The sequence below is a fragment of the Lynx rufus genome, unplaced genomic scaffold, assembly GCF_022079265.1.
Source record: "Lynx rufus isolate CCGP_SWC_20201006 ecotype Redwood Valley unplaced genomic scaffold, mLynRuf1.p SCAF_19, whole genome shotgun sequence".
Taxonomy (NCBI): Eukaryota; Metazoa; Chordata; class Mammalia; order Carnivora; family Felidae; genus Lynx; species Lynx rufus.
In genome coordinates this window covers 11094851-11118531 of record NW_025814833.1, presented here as the reverse complement: position 1 = coordinate 11118531, position 23681 = coordinate 11094851, and the positions used below count along the sequence as shown (strand labels likewise).

Here is a 23681-nt window from a genome sequence, read left to right as displayed (position 1 = left end):
TTTTACCATGAAGTACGATTGCCGTAGGCTTCTGGTAGAGTTTTAAAATTCATAGTAAGGATATTTATTTCTATTCCTGATTTTCTAACAGTTTTTCCTACGTTGGGTACGATTGCGTAGCTTTCAGTCTCCTATAAATGATATTATATGCGGTTTTCCTCTAATCTGTTAATATAGTAATTTACATGATTCGTTTTTCCAATTCAGAACCATTCTTTTGTTCTTCAAGGAAATGCAAGGGTGTTGTGTTACATCAGGTTTTTATACCCTGCTCAGTTCGGTATTCTTGTGCTTTATTTAGGACATTTTGATTTTTTTTTTTAATTTTACTTGAGAGGTAGAGCATGTGCAAGCAGGGGAGAGGGGCAGAGGGAGAGAGAGAGAGAGAGAGAGAGAGAGAGAGACAGAATCTTAAGCAGCCTCCACGCTCAGCATGGAGCCTGATGTGGGGCTCGATCCCACCACCCTGGGATCATGACCTGAGTTGAAATCGAGAGTCAGACGCTAAACCCACGAAGGCACACAGGTGCCCCTTATTTGGGACATTTTGAATTCATGCTAATATGGATACATGTCCTTTATATGAAATTGTCTGGATTTGGTATCAAAGTAATATGTTGGCCTCAGCACCGTTTGGGTAGTTTCCTCTCTTTCTAGTTTCTGAATCAATTTATATAAATAGTGATTATCTCTTCCTAGTAGTTTTGGTAAAACTTGCGGGTAAATCTCCAAGGGCCTGATATCTGTTTTGAGTGTGGTAATGGAGGAGACTTGTTCTCATATTCAATTTCATTTTTAAGTAATCTCTACACCCAACATGGGACTTGAACTCATGACCCCGAGATCAAAAGTCGCACACTCTACCGACTGAGCTAGCTAGGCGCCCCTCTCATATTCAATTTTTTAATGATTATCAGTCCACTTAGGTTTCCTATTTCTTTTTTTATCAGTGGTAATTAATTAGTTTATTTTTATCTCACATCTACCCCCCTTTTTCTCTTCACTTGGTAAGCAACAATTTAAATTTAACTTAATATATGTGTGTTTAATGTGTGTTTTTTTTCCATGTGTTTGTGTTATTGTCAGATACGAAGCATTTTTATACACATGTGTTTTAATCTAGGGAAATGGTATTCTATTACACATTGTATTTCATTCTGGTCCCTACTTTTCTACTCAGCAATATGTTTCTAAGATCCATTCAAGTTGCCGTGAGTGAATCTAATTCATTGCTTCTAATTTCTGTATCAGAACTCCATGATTACTTCCACCTTCCTGTTTCCGTAAACAATTCTGAAGTGAATGTTTTGTCCACTCTTACACCAACAGATCTTTTGCTCTCCTATCACCACATGCCTACATTTGGTATTTTGTAGCTTTCGAAAACGTTGCCAGTCTCATAAGTATCAAACGAGATCTTCATTTTAGTTTGCACATCTCTGATTATCAGTGGTTTTTAACATCTTGTCACATACATGCTAGTGTTTTGAATTTATGAATTGCTGGTTCATGTTCTTTATTCATTTGCTATGGGGTTTGCTGCTCTCTTTCTCACTTACCGATTTTATTGTGTATTCCAGATATTAATTCCTTGTTTTGTGTATTCTAGGTAGTCTAGATATTAATTCCTTGTTTGCTTTTGAAATTGCAAAAATCTTTTCACCTGCCATAATTCCATTATCGAATAATTTTTGACAGTGATGTCCTTGGTTTAACAGAACTCTGATTTTGATGTGTCAAACTAATCAATGTTTTTCATTATGGTTTGTGCTTTTCAAGTTTTTAAAAGAAGTTCTTTCCTATCATGAGGTCACAAACATATTATCTTGCATTTTCTTTTGTTAACATCACTGTCTTCCTCGTCATGTTTAGATCTTTAATCCAATAAGTGTGTCTTTGTATGTGGAGTTAGATAGGGTCTCAATCATATTTTTCTTCAAATAATGAGCTGGTTTCGCCAATATCTGGTGTTACTCTTTTTCCTTCATCGATTTGTTTTGCTATTCTATTCCATAGGTCTATTATTCTTTTTTTTTTCCAAATGTTTATTTTTGAGATGGAGAGACACACACACACAGAGTGCAAGTGGGGGAAGGGCAGAGAGAGAGGGAGAGACAGAATCTGAAGCAGGCTCCAGGCTCCGAGCCATCAGCACAGAGCCCTATGTGGGGCTCGAACTCACAAACTGTGAGATCGTGACCTGAGTCAGACGCTCAACCGACTGAGCCACTCAGGTGCCCCAGGTCTATTATTCTTAAGTCAACCCTTATCACTACTTATGTAAGGTTGATTTAGCCATTCACATACATCTATTTGTCAATATAAATTTTAGTTAAATTTATTGTTTTCGAACAATCCGACTAAAATTTTGATTGGTATTGTGTTAAACAGATTAAATTAGGGAGAACTGGCATCTTTATAATAAGTTGTCCCATCCAAGAGCATGGACTATTTCTCTATTTATTTAAATGATATTGTGTTCTTCTATGTCTCTTATTAGAGATTTTCTTCATAAAGGCATTAGTTGTTTTCATCTTTATGTTTGTATTTTCGCTATTAGGATTATTCTCACATTTAATTATCTTTTTTAGTTGGTTATTACTGGTATAGATAAATAACTTTTGTAGGTTGATATTTTATCTGGCAACCATGCTGAATTCTCTTATTAATTCTAATACTTCAGTTTGTTTATTGACTCTGTTGCCATTGATTTTCAGATAATCACATGCTCTCCAAATGATGATAATCATATTCTCTCCAAATGATGACAGTTTCCTCTCCTTTACAATCTTTCATTAATTAACTGATTTCTTAATTAATTTCTTTTTTCTTTATACCATTGGTCAGTGCTGACAATAAAATGTTAATGCTAGCTGGGGCGCCTGGGTGGCTCAGTCGGTTGAGCGTCGGACTTCCACTCAGGTCATGATCTCACTGTTTGTGAGTTCCAGCCCTGTGTGGGGCTCTGTGCTGCCAGCTCGGAGCCTGGAGCCTGCTTCGGATTCTGTGTCTCCCTCTCTCTCTGCCCCTCCCCCGCTCATGCTCTGTCTCTCTCTCTCTCTCTCTGAAAAATAAACATTCAAAACCAATTTTTTTAAATGTTAATAGTAGCAATGATACATGGGAATTATGATCTTGTATCTGATCTTAAAAAGAATAAATCTAGGGGCGCCTGGGTGGCGCAGTCGGTTAAGCGTCCGACTTCAGCCAGGTCACGATCTCGCGGTCCGTGAGTTCGAGCCCCGCGTCGGGCTCTGGGCTGATGGCTCGGAGCCTGGAGCCTGTTTCCGATTCTGTGTCTCCCTCTCTCTCTGCCCCTCCCCCGTTCATGCTCTGTCTCTCTCTGTCCCAAAAATAAATAAACGTTGAAAAAAAAAAAAAAAGAATAAATCTAAATTTTCTCACCGAGGCGCCTGGCTGGCTCAGTTAGTGGAGCACGTGACCCTTGATCTTGGGGTTGTGAGTTTGAGCCTTGTGTTGAGTGTGGAGACAACTTAAAAAAAATAAAATCTTTTAAAAAAAAATTTTTTTTCAACGTTTATTTATTTTTGGGACAGAGAGAGACAGAGCATGAACGGGCGAGGGGCAGAGAGAGAGGGAGACACAGAATCGGAAACAGGCTCCAGGCTCCGAGCCATCAGCCCAGAGCCCGACGCGGGGCTCGAACTCACGGACCGCGAGATCGTGACCTGGCTGAAGTCGGACGCTTAACCGACTGCGCCACCCAGGCGCCCCCAAAAAAATAAAATCTTAAAAAAATTTTTTAAATTGGGGCGCCTGGGTGGCTTGGTCGGTTAAGCGTCTGACTTCCGCTCAGGTCATGATCTCACGGTCCGTGAGTTCAAGCCCCGCGTCGGGCTCTGTGCTGACAGCTCAGAGCCTGGACCCTGTTTCAGATTCTGTGTCTCCCTCTCTCTCTGACCCTCCCCTGTTCATGCTCTGTCTCTCTCTGTCTCAAAAATAAATAAAAGTTAAAAAAAAATTAAAAAAATTGTTTTTAAATAAAGTTTCTCCATTTATTATAATATTATTAGTTTTTAATGTATAACCTTGAACATGTTAAGAAATTTTCCTTCTGGAGCACCTGGGTGGCTCAGTTGGTTAAGCGTCTGACTTCGGATCAGGTCATGATCTTACAGTTCGTGGGTTCGAGCCCCACATCAGGCTCTGTGCTGACAGCTCAGAGCCTGGAGCTGCTTCAAATTCTGTGTCTCCCTCTCTCTCTGCCCCACTCTTGCTTGTGCTCTGTCTCTCTCTCAAAAATAAATAAACATTTAAAAAAAAGAAATTTTTCTTCTATTTCTGGTTTGCTAAAGAATTTTTTTCTCTTTCTCTTTTTTCTTTCTTTTCTTCCCTTCTTTTTAGGGAAAACAGAGAGGTTAATAATATCTTTTTGTGTATTTATGCTCCAGGAACCGTGCTATGCACTTTACATGCTTTGTTCCTTTTTTTTTTTTAATTTTTTTAATGTTTATTTATTTTTGAGATAGAGAGAGACAGAGTATGAATGGGGGAGGGTCAGAGAGAGGGAGACACAGAATCTGAAGCAGGCTCCAGGCTCTGAGCTGTCAGCACAGAGCCCGACGCGGGGCTTGAACTCACGAACTGTGTGATCATGACCTGAGCCGAAGTCAGCCGCTTAACCGACTGAGCCACCCAGGTGCCCAGCTTTGTTCCTTTTTATTCTCACAGCCACCACTGAGAAATAAATAATATTAATCTGTTTGCCCATGAGAAAACAGAGCCTCAGCGAGGTTCAATTTTATTATATTATCCAAAGAATGATGGAAAGATGGTAGTCAAGCCTTGGTTAGGCTGCCTTCGCAGGCAGAATTTTGATGAAATGCCAACATTGATGCATTATTTAGTACTTTCTGTATTAAGCTTTGATTATTTGCGGTTGCCTCTTTAGTTCCTTATTTACTTCTTTCTATTAATTCTGAATATCTTCAAACTTAATCAGCACCCTCTCAGGGATGACCATGACTTCTGGTTTACTTCACCAGTTTTATTTCTACTGTCCACTGAGCTCCCCTTCCAACTTGTGACCTTTCCATCATTGAGGAAGCTGTAACTACCTGCAGACCAATTGGAAAGGTGACATTAAACCACCTTATCAATTTAAGTTTTCTCACACTGGGCAGGATCCAACATTTATGATAAAAACCAAAGAAATATCAACAAGTTAGGATTTTTTGGCTTAAAATATCTCCCTATATTTTAATATTTTAAAAGCTTTTTATTTCAGAATAATTATACATTGACAAAAAAAATTTTTTTTAAAGCATGATACAGAATCCGAAGCAGGCTCCAGGTTCTGAGCTGTCAGCACAGAGACCAACGTGGGCCTGGAACTCATGAACCACGATATCAGGACCTGAGCCGAGGTCGGATGCTTAACCGACTGGGCCACCCAGGGGCCCCATATACTGATTTTTTTGATCCTGCTCATGTAATAGCTAAAATTATTTTCTCAAAAGACAAAACATTTGATGTGGATGTAGGAAGGGTAAATAAAGTCTTATTAGAACAGAGAGCATTTCTACAGAAAAGACATTCTATGGCTACAGAAAAGATCAAGGAAAGTGAAGGTTTGTTACCTTCTAAGATGGCTGATCGTGACAAGATCTACCATAAAAGTGAAAGCTCTCAAAAGATACACTCTCAAAAGATGGTTCCAGGGGGCACCTGGTCGGTGCAGTCGATTAAGCATCCAACTCTTGATTTCAGCTCAGGTCATGATTTCATGGTTCATGGGATAGAGGCCTGTGTTGGGCTCTGCACTGATAGCATGGAGCCTGCTTGGGATTCTCTCTCTCTCTCTCTCTCTCTCTCTGTCTCTCACACATACACACAATAAGTAAATATACTTTAAAAAAAGATGATGGTTCCAAGGCTCAGGTCTATGACACCTTATTTTGGAGGAAACAACCTACTCTAGGGAGACTGGCAGCACAGTATGGTGAAAGGGGAGGAGGTTTTGACACAGGCATAGGTCTAAAGCCTAGTTCTACCACTCACTAGCTATATAACACAAGGCAAGGTGGTCATCGTTCATAAGCCTTAGTATTCTCATCTGTAGAAAGGGGGATAATAATATGTCCTCCATAGGGTAGTTGGGTGATGAAATTAGGTAACATCTATAAAAGCATATGGCACATGGCAGGCACTCAATAGATGATGGCTCATATTATCATCATTGGGTATAACAGCAATGTTTTCAAAAGGAAGACAAGGGATGTCAGAAACTGAATACCATTCATTGGCTTTACTGACCATGGATTTCATAAACTTGTAGCCAAGACTAGCAGCATGCCTCATACAGAAGATGACTGGTAGAGCTGGGCTGAGATATCACAGAAAACACCCATGGAAAGATGTAGAAAGAATATTTATCCTAGGTGAATGAACACTAGCCATTTGATCTCAGCAAATCATAACATTCTCTTCAAGCCGTGGCAGGGCCCACCGTAACTTTTGTAGACTCGCCATCCCACACAGAGGGAAATACCCATCAGGTGTGGGGAGGTGTGAACATTGGGTTTGCTATATTTTGCACCCTTTTTGCCCCCATGTTTGACACCTGGAGACAGCTCATCGCTGTGATAGCAGGTGATAATTCCCCTACTCTGGTAGTCATATAACCCAGGCCCAATTTCTGTGCTGAGGTCTTGGACCTCTTGCTGGGCCAGCACTGGGGCAACGTCTACTTTGCTGTGCCGGTACTCGAGGATCTGGGAGTTTCCCATTTTGGTCCTCACTTGGGCCTCCTTGGGTCACATCCCGCCACGGCCAGTCGCTCCAGGCACAGCTAACGTGTGATATCATATTGGCAAAAACAACAGAAGCAAAGCAACATGGGCTCAAAGCACATGAAGAACAGGCTTACCAGGCAGGAGCCAACATTGGTGAAACAGAATAAAGCTGTAAACATGGTGGTTCAAGGGAGAAGTGTCCCTGTGTAAGACGAAAAGGTGGAAAAAGAGCCAGGCACAGTTCTTGACAATTGTTTGGGGCGGGGGGGGGGGGATGATGCTAAAGGACTCTGGTTCCTGGGAATAAAGCCATCAGAAAATGAGAGGACCTTCTGGAGTTTGGGGGTTTTTCAGTAAGAAATTAAAAGACCGATCAAGAAAGTTCTAGTATCAGTTCTCTGTTTACTGCATGGCTCCCTTTTCCAGTGTTAGGCCTGCCCGTAGCAACGTTTGGCATGACCTTCAGAAATTATAGTAAGGGGACACCTGGATGACTCAGTCGGTTGAGCGTCTGACTTTGGCTCAGCTCGCGATCTCAGGGTTCATGAGTTCGAGCCCCACATGGGCTTCCTGCTGTCAGCACAGAACCTGCTTCAGATCCTCTGTCCCCCCTCTATGCCCCTCCCCCCTCATGCTCTCTCTCTCTCTCCCTCTGAAAAATAAATAATAAAAAAAAACATTTTATTAAAAAAAAAAAGGAATTACGGTCAAAAGGCAGACTGCAACCAGAGAAAGAAAGGTTGGACACACTCAATACAGAATTAGTCAACGCTTTTGAGTTTTAGTGCTTTCACATTAAGAAAGCAAAGGATAGTAATTGGAGGCTAGCTTCCAACCCACTAGCCCACGTAGCAACACAGGCTCAGAAAATGTCACGCGAGAACCTTTCAGCCAATGTTATGAAAGGAAAAAAAAATACAGAGCGAGCTAATGGCCATAAAGAATTTATGGGGTCCTGTTAAAACAGAGTGAAGTTATGAGGGTCAAGAACAAAAAATAATCACAACTTGAGGGATGAAAGAGTCGAGCACCTGAATGGGTGACTCACGTCCTAGAAAAGTGGTAGACGAATTAGTCAAAGGATCATCGTGAGTACTGCGGAGTACTGACTTCATAAGGGATTTATAAATACTCCCTATGGGCTTATAATTGAGCTTGCCGGTGGAGAATTTGGGACTAGAAATGTGTAGAATAAAGGCAAAGCGGCCTGTTCTTGAATCACAGCTCTAAGCAGTGAATAAAGGACGGCAGAAATTTGTCAAAGTGGTGAGGTGAAGCTGGTTATATGAACATTGTCAGTTTCTTCCATATTTTTCTAGGGACCTAAGGGGACAGCGGGAGCCGGGGGCCTCCTCTAGACACCTAGGCAGGGGACGATCCTGTCCCTCCGATTCATTTCATATGCAGAACCAGCTTCGAATCAAACAGAATGTACTGAAACCCAGAGAAAATTCTTAAGCAGCCATCAAAAACTAATGAAAGCAATTTTTGAGAACAACACTGTATTCAACAGCAATATGGTGTGTAGGAAGAACATTGGCCTCGGAATCCAAGCCAGTTCTATTCCTAAATCTGCTTCTGCCATGCACAGCAGACGACTGACATATGATACTCCCTCCTAAGCCTGAATGGCCATGACAAGATCAAAATAAGGAAAAACCTACGTTTCCCATGGGATCCAGGAAAGGGAGCTATCCACATGATAAAGACTTTGCATGATTCCCGGACCCATGTACTATTTGTTGCCTGGTGATGTTACAGGTGAAGTGCCCCTATTCTCACTTTACCAGGAATCTTACACTATCATCTTCTTTTTTCTTTATTTTCCTGTGATCTTCTGGCTCATTCCCATCAACATTTATACTCCAGTGTCTCACATCTTAATAAACACTGCTGGGACCCTGCAGGTCCCTCCACATCACCGTATTGCTCAGTATGCGCGAAAAATGGTGCGGCCATGAGATAAATCTAAGACAAATGAGGTTAAGCAAAACCCTCGTAGTCTTCGGTGTGAATTTTAGACTAAAAAGTTCATGCTATCTAAACCGACGAACAGAATAAAGGAAAGACTTCCTGCTTCTTTGTTGTAATTCCAAGCTCCAAACTCCAAGCAGTGAACAGAGAATCAGGGCTATGATTTGACACCAGTGAAAGCAGTGTCAAAGTTGGAAGGTGAAGCTGGTTCGATGAGGACCATCCTTGATTTCTTCTGTATTTTCCCATGTTTCTTTTGAGGCTCAAGGTGTCTTTCCTTTGCCCTGTGGTTAAGAATCGTGTAGTTCACAGTGAACATCAATCTCAATGGGAAGAAACTGAGAGCTTTCCCCCCAAGGTCAGGAAGAAGACAAGCATGCCCACTCTCACCACTTGTATTCAACATAGTACAGAAGTCCTAGCTACAGCAATCAGACAATAAAAAGAAAGAAAAGGAATCCAAATTGGCCATGAGGCAGTCAAACACTCACTATGTGCAGATGACATGATACTCTTTATAGAAAACCCAAAAGACTCTACCAAAAAACTACTAGAACTGATAAGTGAATTCAGTAAGGTTTCAGGATACAAGATCAATGTACAGAAATTGTTGCATTTCTACACACTAATAATGAAGAACCAAATAGAGAAATTAAGAAAACAATTCCATTTACAATTGCACCAAAAGTAATGAGATGCCTAGAAATAAACCTAACCAAAGAGGTAAAAATATCTGTACTCTGAAAACTATAAAACACTGATGACAGAAATTGAAGATGCTCATGGATTCGAAGAACAAATATTGTTAAAATGTCTATACTACCCAAAGCAACATACACATTTAATGCAATCCTTATCAAAATACCAACGGCATCTTTCACAGAGCTGGAACAAACAATCCTAAAATTTGTGTGGAACCACAAAAGACCAGGAATAGCCAAAGCAATCTGAAAAAAAAAAAAAAAGAACAAAACTGGAGGCATCACAATTCCAGACTTCAAATTGTATTACAAAGTTGAGGCGCCTGGGTGGGTGGCTCAGTCAGTTAAGCATCCGACTTCAGCTCAGGTCACGATCTCGCGGTCTGTGAGTTCGAGCCCCGCGTCAGGCTCTGGGCTGATGGCTCAGAGCCTGGAGCCTGCTTCCGATTCTGTGTCTCCCTCTCTCTCTGCCCCTCCCCCGTTCATGTTCTGTCTCTCTCTGTCTCAAAAATAAATAAACGTTAAAAAAAATTGTATTACAAAGCTGTAGTAATCAAAACAGTATAGCGCTGGCATAAAAATAAACACATAGACCAATGGAACAGAATAGAAAACCCAGAAATCAATCCACAATGATATGGTCGACTAATCTTCAAACAAAGTAGGAAAGAATATCCAATGGGAAGGGCACCTGGGTGGCTCAGCTGGTTAAGCAATTAAGCATCAGTCTCTTGATTTTGGCTCAGGTCATGATCTCATGGTTTGTGAGACTGAGCCCCGAGTTGCACTCTACACTGTCAACACAGATCCCGCTTGGGATTCTCTCTCTCTCCTCTCTCTCTGCCCCTCTCCCTGCTCGCATGCTCTTTCTCCCTCTCAAAATAAATAAATAAATAAACTTAAAAAAAAGAATATCCAGTGGGGAAAAGACAGTCTCTTCAACAAATGGTACTGGGAAAACTGGACACAACATGGAAAAGAATGAAACTGGACCACTTTCTTACACCATACACAACAATAAATTCAAAATGGATTAAAGACCTAAATGTGAGACCTGAAGCCATGAAAATCCTAGAAGAGAACACAGGCAGTAATTTTTCTGATATCAGCCACAAGAACATTTCTCTAGATATGCCTCCCAAGGCAATGGAAATAAAAGCAGGAATAAACTATTGGAACTACATCAAAATAAAAAGCTTCTGCACAGCGAAGGAAACAATCAACAAAACTAAAAGGCAACTCACTGAATGGGAGAAGATATTTTTGCAAATGACATATCTGATACAGGGTTAGTAGTCAAAATATCTAAAGAACTGATACAACTCAATACCCAAAAAGCAAATCAATCAATTAAAAAAACGACAGGAGACATGAACAGACAGTTCTCCAAGGAAGATATACAGATGGCCAACAGACACATGAAAAGATGCTCAACATCACCATCACTCATCATCAGGGAAATTCAAATCAAAACTACAAGGAGATATCACCTCACACCTGTCAGAATGGCTAAAATCAACAACACAAGAAAAAACAGGTGTTGGTGAGGATGTGAAGAAAGGGGAACCCTCGTGCCCTGTAGCTGGGAATGCAAACTGGTGCAGCCCCTGTGGAAAACAGTATGGAGATTCCTCAAACTGTTAAAAACGGATCTATCCTATAATCTAGCAATCATACTACTGGGTATTTAGCCAAAGAATACAAAAATACTAATTCAAAGGGATATGTACATCCCTATGTTTATAGCAGCATTACCTGCCATAGCCATCATATATATGGAAACAGCCCAAATGTACATTGGCTGATAAATGGGTAAAGAAGATGTGATATACATACATACACACACACACACACACACACACACACACACAATGGAATATTATTCAGCCATAAGAATTAATGAAATCTTGCCATTTGCAATGACACTGATGGAACTAGAGAGTATAACAGAGAAAGACAAACACCATATGACTTCACTCATATGTGGAATTTAAGAAACAAACAAATAAAAACAAGCAAAGGGGAGTGAAAGAGAGAGACGGAAAGAGGGAGACAGACAGACTCTTAGCTACAGAGGACAAACTGATGGTCATCAGAGGAGAGGTGGGTAGGGGGATGGGTGAACTAGGTGATGGGGATTAAGGAGTGCTCTTGTTGTAATGAGCACTGGGTGATGAATGGAATTGTTGAATCACTATATCGCACACCTGAAAGTAAGCTAATGTAATATAACACTGCATGTTAACTATGCTGGAATTCAAAATAAAATAAAATTAAAAAAAGAATTGTGCGGGTCGTAGGACTGTAAAATAATTAGACCCGTTTTCCCATGTGACCAATATATTCGCCAAGGAGTCTTTACATGTTGCTCTGAGGTAATATTTGCAGGACAAAAACCTTGGAATGGTTCCCAAAGCGTCAATCTGTTAGTCTGTGCCAAGTAAGATAGCTGAGTAAACATAACCCAAGTAGTCAAAAAGGACCAACTGGATGGCAGCAGTGGTTGTGGAGAATAACAAGTAACTGTACATCCATACTTCCACTTGGAAATCAAAAGTGTGGGCTGGTATTTGGCTCTTGGAATTACATCCAAGTTAGGTCGTTAATAAAGACAATCTGAATCTTCAGGTCATGCAGTCTGCAGCCTCTAGTGTCACTGAAATGCAGGCAACATATAGTGTTCATAATTAGCCACATTTGAAAATCCTGGCACAGAGCAGCTGGCCTATATTCCTGTTGAATGATCGGGTCTAACCCTTTGGTTGGAAATACAGATCCTGAGACGTCTTCCCAGGAACCACATGAACGCAAAATGGGGAGCTGTGATACAGTTGTTTTCCTATTGTCTTTGCAAAGGATGTATGATATGTTGATGAGAAGTGAAATGCATCACCTATATTATAATGTATGGTTTCCTCTTGAAGAAGTAGTTTACACATTGGCAGTTGGAGAAATCTATCTACCATGGTGTAGAATTCAGTACATGGGAGAGAGAATTATTGAAAATACTAAACCACATGACTGAATCACTTTGCATATTCCATAAAATTTTGAAACAGTCTTAATTAATCAAGAATGAGCTAAAACCATGAAAAATGAACTCAGAAACTTGACAGAGGACTGCAAAGGCCAAAATCAAATACTTTTTACTGTGCCTTGGTGTAGTTACTGAGTTTTACCGGGTATGTATAAAATTTTTACCTCCTGTTGAGCACCCATTGTGGCAAGACATTTCTGCTCTCAATACTCATGCTTCTTAAGGGATAGAACAGGACAAAGAGATTGTAGCATTTGGGTTTTGGGTTATAACGAAAGTTATCGAAAGACACTCTTCGGATGTGTATTATTACTGTGTATTTTCTTTTCCTGCACGTTTCTCTACTTATATGATGATAAATGCCTCATTCAGGCTTGATGAGATTGGTCAGGTCAGCAAGACCTAGAACTGCACCAACCACAGGAGGATGATTCAGGCAGGCAGAGAGTTGATATCAGGGAGATCGCAGGAACCTGGCCATTGGCCATAGGCACTAAGGTTAATATACAACACTCCCACCAACCTAAACATTTACGGATGGATGAAAGGATAAAGGAAATGTGGCGCGCACGGGCACACACACTCCTCTCCCTCTCCCCCTCTCTCTCTCTCTCTCTGGAATACTATCAGTCATAAAAAGAAGGAAATCTCACCATCAACAACAAAATGGATGGACCTTGAGGGCATTATTAGCATAATAATGAAATAATGCAGACAAACACAAATAATGTGTGTTCTCACTTACATGTGGAATATTTTCTTATTAAGTTTTTATTTTTTTATGATTGTTTTTTTAATGAGTAAGTATTTTATTTATTTTTTTAAATATGAAATTTATTGTCAAATTGGTTTCCATACAACACTGAGTGCTCATCCCAAAAGGTGCCTTCCTCAATACCCATCACCTACCCCCCATCCCCCATCAACCCTCAGTTTGTTCTCAGTTTTTAAGAGTCTCTTATGCTTTGGCTCTCTCCCTCTCTAACCTCTTTTTTTTTCCCCTCCCCCCATGGACTTCTGTTAATGGAATCTTAAAAAAACAAACAAACAAACAAACAAAAAACAAAAAAAAAACCTCATACATACAGAGAACAGATTGGTGGTCACCAGAGTCAAAAGATGGAAAGTAGGCAAAATGGGTCAGGGAGGCCAAAAGGTACAAACTTCCAGTTAGAAAATAAATAAGTCATGGGGCTGTAATATACAGTATGTTGACTATAGTTAATAATCCTGTATTATATAATTGAAAGTGGCTAAGAGAGTACACCTCCTTTTTAATTTAATTTAATTTTAATTTTTTTAATGTTTATTTTTGAGTGAGTGAGAGAGAGAGAGAACGAGAGAGCATGAGAGCAGGGGGTGCAGAGAGAGAGGGAGACACAGAATCAGAAGCAGCTCCAGGCTCTGGGCTGTCAGCACAGGACCCGACGCGGGGCTCGAACCCACCAACCGCGAGATCATGACCTGCGCTGAACTCAAACGCTTAATCAATTGAGCCACCCAGGCGCCCCTAATTTAATTTACTTTTATTTAAATCCAACTCAGTTAACATATAGTGTAATAATGGTTTCCGGAGTAGAATGAGAGTAAGTGTAAGAGCATAGACCTTAAATGTTTTCATCACCAGGAAAAAAAATTTGTGACCATGTACGGTGATGGATGCTAACTAGACTTCCTGTGGTGATCATCTCACAACATATTCAATCATCATGCAGTACTCCTGAAACTAACATAACATATCGAATATATATCGGTTTGAAAGTTTTCAAAAGTTAAAAGAAATAAATACTGCCCCTTCAAGGAGCACTTTGGGGTAGGAGTCACGGCGAGACTCGGGGTCTGCAGGAACTAGGGGCCAAGCAAAACTCAGACACCCAAGAAAGTATATTGACAGGAACTAGCGTGCAACGCAAGTGGCTTTATCAATAACAACCGTATCAGAGCACTATTACCAGAACGAAGTGTAGAAATAGAGCAGAACCGCTGGTTCTACGAGTGGATAATAGGTAGAGATTGTCACAGGGCTTCTGTCTTGTGGCCTGGTTTTTACCAGAGCTTGGAGCCAGGTTAATCCTATCAGTAGGATATTGTGGCCCTGACTGTGGTATTGGAGATGCGCATTAGTTAAATCGCTGCTCACGAAATAAGTCATTTCTTCCGATACAGGAGTTGCAAACGATGGCCTCCTGCCTGTTTCTGTATGGTCCACAAGCTAAGAACGATTTTGACATTTTTAAGCTGAAAGAAATCAAAAGAAGAACAACAATAAAAAATTTTTTTGATGTTTATTTATTTTTGAGAGCGAGAGAGGCAGAGCATGACTGGGGGAGGGTCAGAGAGAGAGAGGGAGACAGAATCCGAAGCAGGCTCCAGGCTCTGAGCCGTCAGCACAGAGCCCGATGTGGGGCTCGAACCCACAGACCGTGAGATCATGACCTGAGCCAAAGTCGGTGGCCCAACCGATTGAGCCACCCAGGCGCCCCAAAAGAAGAATAACATTTTAGTGACCCATGAACATGTATGAAATTCAAATTCCTGGGGCGCCTGGGTGGCTCAGTGGGTTAAGCGGCCAACTTCGGCTCAGGTCATGACCTCGCGGTCCGTGAGTTCGAGCCTCGCATCGGGCTCTGTGCTGACAGCTCAGAGCCTGGAGCCTGTTTCAGATTCTGTGTCTCCCTCTCTCTCTCTGACCCTCCCCCGTTCATGCTGTCTCTCTCTCTGTCTCAAAAGTAAATAAACGTGAAAAAAAAATTAAAAAAAAAAACAAACAAATTCCAAGGCCCGTAAATGAAGATTTATTGGAACAGAATCACACCCATTTGTTTACGTATTGTCTAAGGCCGCTTTCATGCTACAACGACAGAGTTGAACGCTTGTGACAGATTCCGCATGGCCTGCAAAGCCTCAAACATTTACCATCTGGGCCTTTCTAAGAAAGTTTGCCAACGCTAGTTTAGTCTATAAACTCCACGGATACGCAGAAATCGCCGAGCCCGAATATTAGGGCCTAATCATGTTTAATTCCCTAAGAAGTTGCACCCAATTTTGCTAGAAGTGGCAGAGAGAAGCTAGCGATCAACAAGTATGATGTTTCTGTGACTCTTTAAACACTAGCAAATAGAGGAGTTGAGTGACACAAGGTAGAGGAGGTCGCCTTCTGTTCATCTCTGCCTTTCCTTACCCTGCACCGACAGAGGCTAATTCTACCTCCTACCTCTAGGGAGCCAAATACTACCTAAGAGAGCAGGATGTCCGGCATTCCATCCTGCCAGTATGAGTGATAGAATTGACATTGCTCTCCAAATTCCTCTACGTCTGGTGGGCATGCGCTGAACTACATTCTCTTCTTTGAGGCAGCAGTGTTGGGCTGACCTCTGTGACTAGCTTTTTGCCTTGGTCTTCTGACTAGGGCTGTCATTCTCACCTTGAGGCTAGACCTTTCTCTGAGTTCTGGCCTGATTGGCCAGTGCTCTGATGTTCTACGAAATCCCTTCTACTCTCATGGTCCCTGGGAGCTGGATTCGGCCCTGCATGGCTTCCTCTTTGAGCCGGCATCTTGCCCTGATCCCAAGAGACCATCTGATACCAGGTCTTACCCTCAAATGTTTGGTCCCATTGCTGTCCCTTACCCCAATTCCAGGACCTGGTCATCCTTTGAATACAGGTCAAGTTTACCTCATCCTTCGAGCTCTGATTTGATGTGCTAACCGCAGTCTTGAAGGTACAGTCTTACGACTGAGTGAGTCCATAGAATTTCAGTCAGGCCTTTCCCAAGATTCTTTCCTGCCCCTTCTCTCTTCTTCCTTGTGCTGAGGTCCCAGCATACATCATGGTCCAGTCTATGTTAATTATAACAGCCAACAGATCATAGACCATTAGACCTGGAAAGAATCTTACAATTTACTTACAGATGAGAAGACCAATTAGCATGTCCACAGAGGGGAATATACATATCAGTTCAGTCTAAGAACTAAGGAATGAATAGCCCCATAGCCTCCAGGAAGTGCTTTGGAAATGAAAACTAAATTAAACGTAGTAAATTGTCTTTTTTTTCTTTTTTAAAGTTTATTTATTTATATTGAGAGGGAGAGAGAGAGAGAGAGAGAGAGAAAGAGAGAGAGGGAGAGAGAGAGAGAATCCCAAGCAGGCTCTACTCACGGTCAGTGCAGACCCTGACGTGGGACTCAATCTCTCCAACTGTGAGATCATGACCTGAGTGGAAACCAAGAGTCAGACGCTTAACTGACTGAGACATCCAGGCACCACAGATGTAGCAAATTGTCTTTAGTGAGTCAATTCTGAATTTATTTATTTATTTATTTATTTATTTATTTAGTTCATGATTTCAGGAGTAGAATTCAGTGATTCATCGCTTACCTATAACACCCAGTGCTCATCCCAACAAGTGCCCTCCTTAATGCCCATCACCCATTTGGCCCATTCTCCCACCCAACACCCCTCCAACAACCCTCAGTTGGTTCTCTGTATGTAAGAGTCTCTTATGGTTTGCCTCCCTCTTTGTTTTTATTTATCTTAATTTTCCTTCCCTTCCCCTGTGTTCATCTGTTTTGTTTCTTAAATTCCATATATGAGTGAAATCATGATATTTATCCTTCTCTGGCTGACTTATTTTGCTTAGCATAATACATTCTAGTTCCATCCACTTTGTTGTAAATGGCAAGATTTCATTCTTTTCCATCGCTGAGTAATATTCCATTATATATATAATATATATATCTTCTTTATATAATAATATATATCTCATAGATATAGATAGATAGATCTGTATCATAGATATAGATAAATAGATAGATAGATAATAATATATATATCTTCTTTATCCATTCACAGCCACTCTGGAAGATGGTATGGAGGTTCCTGAAAAAATCAAAAATAGACCTACCCTATGTCCCAGCAATTGCACTCCTAGGTATTTATCCAAAGGATACAAAAATGCTGATTTGAAGGGGCACATGCACCCCAACATTTATAGCAGCACTATCAACAATAGTCAAATTATGGAAAGAGTCCAAATGTCCATCAACTGCGTTTATTTATTTTTGATTAATCATTTAAAAAAAAAAAAGAAAGCCAAATAAGGGGCGCCTGGGTGGCTCAGTCAATTCAGTGTCCGACCCTTGATTTCAGCTCAGGTCATGATCTCATGGTTTGTGAAATCAAGCCACATGGCCGCACTGTCAGCACAGAGCCTGCTTGGGATGCTGTCCCTTTCTGCATCTAACCCGCTTGCGTGCACGTGCACGCACGCTCTCTCTCCCAAAATAAATAAATAAACATTGAAAAAAAAAATAAACCAAAGTGAGGAGAAATCAAAATGATTGTAACACGTCTGTCCCCCCAAAAAAGGAGGAGTAAGAGAAGGAAACCCAACATTTGAAGCCATATGCAAATAGGATTACTTTGATTCCGTTTTTCATTTCTGTCATTTATCTCATGAACTGACTCCTGTAAGGCCTAAAGCTTGACAGGGAAAGTCTCCAAATAAAATCGCCCATTGTACTTGCTCAGTTACATTCCAATTTAGCAGCCAAAACAGCACAGGTACTGCCCAAATGAGAAAGGATTCCAGCTTATCATCAGTTCTGTCTCTACCTACAGAGGCTAAACGAAAGGAGAACCTCGGTGCTTATTGGCAATTGCCCATGGAAATCGAGGCAAAAGTCCTGCGTTATCACAGGAAGGTAGTGGGGGAGGTGGAGTGGGAGTGGAGATTTGGGTAGAATCGCCCTCCCCTGGCTCATTATTCAGAACTATTTCCCTGTGGGGCACCGTCCTTACCTCGTGTGTGGTTGCTGAACCAGACCACAGCATACCAGTTCCAATCAGTTAAGCAATCTTAAAGATCTAGCAATGCATTTTCCCTCTGGGTTCATGCTGCTGTGAATGGTCACAAGATTATGAAGATGGCTGAACTGATTTGATTATCATGCCTAGAGTTTCAATGTAGCTACCATGCATAGATGTGTATTTTTCAGATCTACTGCAACAGCTCTTCCTCTGACCTAACACTTCTTGTTTGTTTGTTTGAGAGAGAGAGACAGAGAGAGAGAGAGAGCACACACATGCATGTGAGCAGGGAAGGGCCAGAGAGAATCTCTGAATCACGGAACCGAACATGGGGCTCAGTCTCACAATCGTGAGATCATGGCTTGAGCTGAAATCAAGAGTCAGACCCTTAACTGACTGAGCCACCCAGCTGCCCCTGCCCTAACAGTTCTAATATATAAAACATTCAATAGCTCTTGGCTGGCTATGGGCAAACACATCATAGTCAGAATAAATATTTGCTGCCTGGCGTTTAATGCCTAACTGTACAAGTCGTAATAGAATAGCTCAGATGTTGTCTTAAAAGCGGAGTGTGCCTTAGATTAGGCAGGGGACGATTTTGTTGCCCGTTCCCAGGGGGCATTTGGCAATGTCTGGAGGGGGCTGTCACAACAGAGAGTGACCTCTACCCAAGAGATGCCACAGGGATGCCACTCAACCTTGGACTCTTAACATTTTGGACCAGATAGTTCTGGTCCCCTTAAAAAACCAGATTGTTCTTGATGTCCCCTTAAAAAATGAACTATCTGGTCCAAAATGTTAAGAGTCCAAGGTTGAGAAACCCTGGATTAGGCAGATAAGAGATGTGGAGCAATTTGGCTTTTTAAAAGTGGATAAGGAAAGATGAATACGTAAAGCACAGAGGAGTTTTAGGGGAGTGAAACTGTTTTGCATGATACTCTTACGATGGATACATGTCCCCATACATCTGTCAAAGCCCAAAGAATGTGCAATATCAACAGTGAATCTTAACGTAAACTCCGGACTTCGGGTGATAAAGATACGCCAGTGTAGAGTCATCAACTGTGACAAACGGTGCAGGATGTTGGTGGTGGGGGAGGCCATGTGTGCATGTGGGCAGGGGATACATGGGAACTCTCTGTCCTCTCTGTTCCCTTTGGCTGTGAACCCAAAAATACTCCTTAAAACAGTCTTTTAAAAAGAAGATGAGTCCCTGGAAATAGAATTTTGGATTGCAAAAAATAGCCAGGTCGCCTTTATTCTGAAATATCTTGGAGGAAACTGGATTTCTCCTGTGAGGAGTACTGCGTGCGTCAAGATGACAAACGTTGTCGTGTGACATATTTTCCCCAGCTCAGGGCCTGATTCCACGAAAGGTTTCTGAAATTGAGCTTCTGAGCAGATTCAGAAAATCTGACTTGGAATGCTCCTCCCTTGCTACCTGCAGTGGAGACCTGGAAAAAATAAAAGCTTCTAGTCGACTGTTTTTGCAATACACACGAGAGTAATGATAAATTCACTTAAGTCCAGTATCAAGAGCTAGAAAGTTCTGTGATGCAGGAAGGGAAGAAAAGAGCCCTAATGAAAGAAACTTCAGTCTTCAGTCTGCTAGACTTACTGGCAAGAGTAGTTAGTACTTCTGCTATATGCAAAATTCCATTCACAAAGCAAAGAGCAGAATGGCCTTGCAGAACCGAGTTATTGCCAATAGGACAAAAATAGACTCAAGGCGATAAAAAAAATCTCCAAATCAATCTTTTGGGTTTTTTTTTTTTTTTAGCAGCTATTCCTCGAATTAGTGAAATGTAAACGTTATTGAGGATTTTAACATTTGCGGGTGTTCTCCTTATTTCTTCTCTTTTCATGTTTCAGAAATTAAATGTCAAGCACTGTAATAACAAAGTGCTAAGGTTATAAATTTAAACTCATGGAAGTGCAGGAAATGTGCAGAACTCCCTAAGGCTAACAGGACGTGGCCAATCTGTATGTCCAACTATTAAAATTATAGGACGTAGTTTATCCAAAACTCAACATTATTTACCACATAGCATTTGGCATTTCATGCTATTGTCATGGCCTACATATCATTGGGACTTTTGTGAAAGAGATTGTTAGCTCTTGCCAAGTTCAAATGCCTAGCCAAATATTTTGTTCCCAGGTTTTTTTTTTTCCCAGTACCTAGAACCATACATAGTCAATATATTACTACAGATATAATTTATGAATCAGTAAGACTGGCTACTTCCTCTGCTGAACTCCTCAAGGTCAAGAATCATCTCTTATTCATCCAACAGCACAATGCCTACTTAATGTATGTCCTGGCATTACCAGAGGCGATCAATGAATATATATTAAATTTTATCGACTATATGAACATCAACTGCTAATCATTCACATGGGAAAATCAGGTTTCAAATAATTACACTTCTTTAAACCCTTTGTTCGGTTAAATTTCATGTGCTTTGTTTAGATTTTCAGGAAACAAGAAATGGTTTTCTCATATATGAGTAAACCTTCTGTGGATATCCTTTTTTTTTTTATTTGAGAAACAATTATGATGGTGAAGTGTCCTAACATTTTTACCACATGAATCGTTACATAGCTATCAGCACAGGAACTCTGTCAATATGGAACATATATAGGATTTAGAAATTCTATAAATATAAATATTTACCTTCCCTACACTGGTTCTGATTATTAAGATTGGTACATTGCCAGTCACCCATCAAATGTCAATCCAATTTGTTCAATTACTTCTGATAATAAGATTACCAAGATCAGCTGGAATTGTTGACACGAAAAGGATTTTTGCATAATGATATCCAGAGGATTCATCCAGCCCTTCAATTCTGACCAATAGTATTTATTAATCCACTGCTTCGAATATTTTTTCAATGTTTATTTATTTCTTATAAGAGACAGAGACAGCACAAGTCGGGGAGGGGCAGAGAGAGAAGGAGAGAGAGAATCCCAAGCAGGCTCCGCACCGTCAGCACAGAGCCCGATGCGGGGCTCGAACTCACAAATGTGAGACCACGACCTGAGCCGAAATCAAGAGTGGGACGCTTGGGGCGCCTGGGTGGCGCAGTCGGTTAAGCGTCCGACTTCAGCCAGGTCATGATCTCGCGGTCTGTGAGTTCGAGCCCCGTGTCGGGCTCTGGGCTGACGGCTCAGAGCCTGGAGCCTGCTTCCGATTCTGTGTCTCCCTCTCTCTCTGCCCCTCCCCCGTTCATGCTCTGTCTCTCTCTGTCCCAAAAATAAATAAACATTGAAAAAAAAGAGTGGGACGCTTAACCTACGGAGCCACCCAGGGCTTTGACCATTGTACAGCATTCCTTTTTTGCATACGCATGGCATGAGAGAGAACTTCAGTTCCTAAAATGGCATAAGAAGAAGAGATGTTTCTTTATAGAGCTAGAATGTGGTATATGGTTCTCATTGCGTATCGTTTAGGAAATCAATACCACAGATGGATGTACGATTCAAAACTTTGATGACAGCGGAGAAAAGACATAGACTTGGAAGTTCTCACTTCACTGGGTTCTAACTTGCTGTATGATGTGAATCTTGTTTTTCCTCTGCTTAGCTGTGGGAGGAAGGAAAAGTTGAGTTATTTTTTCCACTAATGCCTTCATAAGTGAAAGTGATAACTCTCGGGCTTCAGCAGGGAGCCCAGTAGTAGTGACTCCTGTGTGTTCACCATCTGTCACAGGAATAAAAGAAATGGTTTGCAAATTGAAAGTAGAGGCACCAAGAAAGATCCACCAAGACCTAGACACTCATTACAACAATAACAGAAAAAGATCCAAGAAGGTGAGTATTATTCTCTTAAGAGTGGCTACAACCCGGGGCGCCTGGGTGGCTCAGTGGGTTAAACGTCAGACTGAAGCTCAGGTCATGATGTCATAGCTCCTGAGCCCGAGCCCCGTGTCGGGATCCGTGATAACAGCTCGGAGCTTAGAGCTTGCCCCAGATTCTGTGTCTCCCTCTCTCTCTCTCTCTGCTCCTCCCCCACTTGCGCTCTCTCTCTCTCCAAAATAAATAAACATTTAAAAAAAAATTTTTTTTAAAGGGTGGCTATAACCTCTCCCTGAGTGGAGACCCTTGAGGTTATATCTCACAAAGATATAACCTATAAGTCTGTAAGAAAGTCTGTACCTTTTAATTCAGAAATCCTTGAACTTTAGCTGTACGTAATAATCACTCAGGAATTTGCCATAATGCAGATTTCAGAGTCCCCACCTCTGGAGATTCCTTTTTTTCAACTTATTTTTTTTTTAATGTTTATTTATTTTGGAGAGAGAGAGACAGAGAGCACACCCACGGCTCATTAGTGGGGGAAGGGCAGAGAGAGAGGGAGACACAGAATCCGAAATGGGCTCCAGGCTCCGAGCTGTCAGCACAGAGCCCAACACTGGGCTCGAACTTGCGAACCACAAGATCATGACCTGGGCTGAAGTCAGACACTCAACCGACTGAGCCAGCCAGGCACCCCTTTAACTTATTAAAAAATTTTTTTAGTGCTTATTTATTTTTGAGAGAGAAAGAAAGAGAGGGGGGGCGGAAGGCAGAGAGAAAGAGGGAGAGAGAATGAGCGCAGAGCCTGACTCGGGGCTCGAACTCACAGATGGTGAGATCATCACCTGAGCTGAAATCAAGAGTCAGATGTTTAACTGACTGAGCCACCCAGGCACTGCCCTCCAACCCAACCTCTGGAGATTCTGATACAAAACCAGTATTTGAAATTGGGATCTAGTTCCATCCTCAAGTGGGGTTTCTAAGTTTTTTCTTAGACTGAGATATAATCCACATACCATTCGAATTCACCCATTTGAAACGCACAATTCCAGGTTCTTCAGCATATTCACACTGTTGTACAACCATCATCACAATTCATTCGAATATCTTCATAACCTCAAAAGAATACCCATACTTATTAGGATCACACTTCTTAAAAAAATTGTTTTAATGTTCAATTTTGAGAGAGAGCAAGAGAGTGAGAGTGGGGAAGGGCAGAGAGAGAGGCGGAGAGAGAATCCCAAGCAGGCTCCGTGCTGGCGGCACAAAGCCCGACACGGGGCTCCAACTCACCAACCGTGAGATCGTGACCTGAGCCGAAATCAAGAGTCAGATACTTAACTGACTGGGCCACCCAGTAGCCCCAAGTGTCACTCTTTATTCACCTCTTCCCCCCAGGCCTTGGCAAACCCTAATCTACTTTCTGTCTCTAGAGATTTGCCTCTCGGGCAAATGGGATCACACAATAATGTGTTCTTTTTGCCCAGCCTCTTTCACTTAGTGTTTTCAAGGTTCATCTATAGAGTAACATCTCTCAGTACATTATTCTTTTTAGTGCCAAGTAATGTTCCATTGTGTGGCTACATCACATTTTGTTTACCCAGTCGT

The 23681-nt window shown here is 41.4% G+C and overlaps 1 non-coding gene across 1 annotated transcript; it reads right to left on the bottom strand.

Annotated features, from left to right (window-relative positions):
* Positions 1–809: 809 nt before the first annotated feature.
* Positions 810–882, bottom strand: TRNAK-UUU (transfer RNA lysine (anticodon UUU)). The gene has a single exon. It is a non-coding gene; the product is annotated as a tRNA-Lys (tRNA).
* Between the last annotated feature and the right edge of the window lie 22799 nt (positions 883–23681).